The following is a 4,104-nucleotide window of genomic DNA, read 5'->3' on the forward strand; positions in this document are numbered from 1 at the left end:
AAAAAAAAAAAAGTGCAGATTAAGTCACAGGTTTCTGAGCTGCTTGTCTCCCAGTTAGGGTAGCCTTTGTTGGGTACACAGTGATTAGGCTCAAAGGATCTCAGGTCTGGTCATCTGTTTTTATTCTGGTTTCTGTCTTTAATAACTCTCTAATCCTGGATAATCAATTTAGTGTTTGTAGACTCCGAAGTTCTTTAGAAAAGAAGTTCATAGAGGGTTGTTCTGGGGATTAAAATTGATAGTGGATGTTAAACATTTAATACTGGGTCTGGCACATAGTAAGTGCCAACATTATCTTTGTTTCTCTTTTTCATTCTTTTAATTCCCTCCCTCATAAATCGACACATTCTTTCATCCCATCAAAGGCAGATGTGTTTGAAATTGATGCTCATTCTGGCCTCCAATTGCCTGCTGTCTCATGTCAGCCCCAAATCCCCCTATCTCAGCTACTCTCAGACTATTGACCTGGAAAAACCATGAACTCCAAGACCTAACAAGAAGAACTCTTGTCTTTGAGCCACAGATTTGGGCTGACTTGTTATGATTTTAACAGATAACAAGCACATGTTTTCAACGACCTCTGTGCCAGGCACTGTGATCTCTGCTTCACCAATGTGGAAAGCAGGCTCTAACCTCAAACACATATGCTATCAAAATGAAGATGCAGAACTTGGGTACAAGCGTATGTTCATGCTTTAACCACAGCTTTACTTCGGTGAACAGACACCATGACCAAGGCAACTCTTATAAAGGACAACATTTAACTGGGGCTGGCTTACGGGTCAGAGGTTCAGCCCATTATCATCAAGTCAGGAACATGGCAGCATCCAGGTGGACATGATTCAGGAGGAGCTGAGAGTTTTACATCTTCATCTGAAGGCCGCTAGCAGAATACTGACTTCCAGGCAGCTAGGATGAGGGTTTTTAAGCCCATGCCCACAGTGACACACCTATGCCAATGAGGCCACACCCACTCCAACAAGGCCACACCTCCAAATAGTGCTACTCCCTGGGCCAAGCATATTCAAACCATGACAGCACCCTTGATCATGCATGAGGTTGGAAGAAGTAACTATGTGCCTCTCTGTATCTGGCCTGTAGTCTTTTGATAATCTGGAATTAAACAGAGAATTCTTCTGTGTTTAGATGAGTAATGTCTGCTCATAGCACTCCAGTCCATGAGTTAACTGGAGACAGCAGACCCAGGAAGCAACTGTGAGCTTGTATTTCATTGGGAACAGGGCTGCTGTACCATGAGCCCCAGACAGTACTGCTAGTTGGAGGGGGGGTGGATGGTCATCCAGGGATCCATGGCTGCCCTGGTGAGATCTGAAGAGGGCTGTGGAATCCCAAGCTCAAGGCAGACCAGAAAGAACCGTATGGTGTGTGGTGGAAAATGGCGAAGGAAAAGGGAACAAATAAGACCAAGGAGTGGGAGAGCAGCTGAGGAAGAAATGAGAAACGGTGCAGTAACAGACGTTTTGAAGAACAAGGAGAAGAACAAGGAGAAAAACACTCTGGAAGACTGAGGACAACTCTGAAGAGATAAACAATGGAGCCTCTTCTGTTGGTGCACCACAGGATACCCTGTCAAAGCCCACACTTCTCACTGGGACTACTGAGTAGTTAAGAGCTCCTGCAGCTCACCTAGGACTGGAGTTTGGTTCTCAGCACCTATGTCTGATAGTTCACAGTTGTCTGCACTTTAGTTCCAGGTCAATGACACCCTCTTATGACCAGTGAGTGGCTAAGTGGCATTGGTCATCCTGTATCCCTATTGCCTGGCACCATGGGTAGAACTCCCCATTTTTCCATCTCCTATCCAACCCCCTGCCTAACACACACACATGCACCAACAATTGCCTTCCAACCTCTTAGCAGATGTAATATTTACTATGTAATAATAAATATTTCCAAGAAGACAGAGCCTATTTATTTAGCTCAACACCTGTCCAATGTCTATAAAACCTCAGGGATCAGTTGACGATAGGACATCCATGGTATAAATAAAACATTTTATGACCTCAAGAATATTGAAGTCTGGAAGAGATTAATACTTTTTAGTGACTTGTTGAGGGTCAGGTCCTATACTGGATCATTTACTGAACTTATCTAATTTATTCTTGACACAATGCTATTAAGGAGGAATTATTATCTTTACAAGAAATGGAGTGTGGAGAAATCAAATAACTTGCTTAAAGTTATATATGGCAAGCAAGAGCTTGGGTTTTAACTCAGATTAATCTAATTTTAAAGCTCACAGTTATTCCCCTGTATACCCTGATGTTAAGGCTTATGGGTTCATAATTATATTTCTATGGAGGTTTAATGGAACTGTGTACAGAGAACTTAAGTCTGCAGAGAGGAAGTAGTTCGGTCTGCATTGAATGAACTCGGGAGAAGGGATGTGATTTCACAGAAGTCATTAGATTTGGGTTTTGATGGAGAAAGAGGAGTTCCATGGAGAGAGGGCATTTTGGGCACAGTGAGAGGGAGGGAATGAAAGAAAATGGACCTGGAGAGACAGACTTGGCTGGGTTACGGGGTTCTGCACACTGTGGACATGTGCAAACACTGATCAGATTTGCTTTTCAGAAAGGCAACCCCAGGAGCCATGTGGAACACACTGAGGTTCAACAGTCCTGAGCTCCGTTACTGCACCCACGCTGTGACAATGAAGCAGGATGTTCTCAGGGTCAGTGCTAGACTGGACCTCATAATGAGACCCTTTCTCCACGATAAAAAAATATGTTAATCAGCTAAGATCAGAGTTGAGTCATTTTCTTACATACTCCCTCTAATTAGGCTTTTGCCCATGGTGGCCTCCTAGATTCCTGCCGTGGCTTTTGCTTGAGTTTCTTCCTGCATCTACCTTTGGTACTGGATACTATTATAACCATCAGTTCTTCTACAATGGAGAAAGGCCCTGCCCACTCTTCCTCTACTCAAAACTCTGTCATAGTCCTCACTGCTAGTAAGTGTTGAAGGTGTGTCAATGCACGGTGTCTCCTGGCACGCCTCACGTCACACACTACTATCATTCACAGAGGTCTGGGCATACTGTTCTCCAGATCATCAGGCCCATAGAGGCCTCTTGCCCCCCAGTACTGGGGGTTGAACCTAGGGTGTCACACATGCTAGGCAGGTAGTCTATGCTGATCTCTTACTTCCCGCCCTGCCATTTTCTTCCTTTAATATGTAAGAAAACTAAGTTCAGAATTAAGTGCTTTACCTATTAATAACTGCCAATTCGGATACCTCTGTGCCTGGCAAGTGTATCATAGCCCATCCTAAAACAGCCTCAGGAGGCAAGCATTGCTCTTTGCAGTGACAGTTATGACACCCAGGCCTACCTGGTTATAGTCCATCTCTCCCCCACCCCCCCAGTGTATTCTCTGTTCATATCATTTCTTCATGATACTTCCCAGACCTGGGCTCAATGAGGGAAAATCTTAAGAATTTCCTATGCATTTTTAGTGCATATCTTTACTCAAAAATTTTTGTGTGTGTTTATGTGTTGGTGAGTTTGTGTGCACATGTGTGGAGTCTAGACAACAACCTTGGGAAGCTGTTCACCTTGATTTTGGGGACAAAGTCTCTCACTGGCTAATTAGGCTAGGTTGGCTTGCTGGACAGTGATCTCCCTGGAGCCCCCTGTCACTGCCTTCCCATGTTGGGATTACAAGTTGGCTTTTAAAAATGTGACTTCTGGGGATGCAACTGAGATAGATCCTGAAGCAAACAGCCCCTTACAAAGTTCTTTACTACTAAATATGTCATGTTTCCTCCTTAGTAGCAAATGTGGATTATTATAGATTTGTTTGTTTGTTTTGTTTTTATTAATTATATGTGGGAGGAGACATTTTAAGTAATCCAATGGATTTCTTCTAGAATTTCATTAGCTAGATTCTCAAACTGTGGTTTTAACTGTTTTTCTTTCAAGGAATAAATATGCTTTTCAAATGTTATGTGTATCTATAATTACAAAATAATTCGGGTAATTAATTCTGAGGTGGGTGGACCTTCCTTGGTACAGTGGGGTACCAAACAATGTACTTTAAACATTAGATATACCATAAAGAAACAATGTAGAAACTACTAATA

The 4,104-nt window shown here is 42.9% G+C and overlaps 1 long non-coding RNA gene across 1 annotated transcript in view; it reads left to right on the plus strand.

Moving 5' to 3' along the window:
• LOC110296070 overlaps positions 1 to 2,032 on the plus strand; it is a 12,756-nt gene extending 10,724 nt beyond the window's left edge. Inside the window, exon 3 of the long non-coding RNA XR_002378148.1 lies at positions 366 to 2,032. This is a non-coding gene — a long non-coding RNA (uncharacterized LOC110296070). The remainder of the gene's footprint in view (positions 1 to 365) is intronic.
• Positions 2,033 to 4,104: the final 2,072 nt, after the last annotated feature.

This window comes from Mus caroli, chromosome 1 (genome assembly GCF_900094665.2).
Source record: "Mus caroli chromosome 1, CAROLI_EIJ_v1.1, whole genome shotgun sequence".
Classification (NCBI taxonomy): Eukaryota; Metazoa; Chordata; class Mammalia; order Rodentia; family Muridae; genus Mus; species Mus caroli.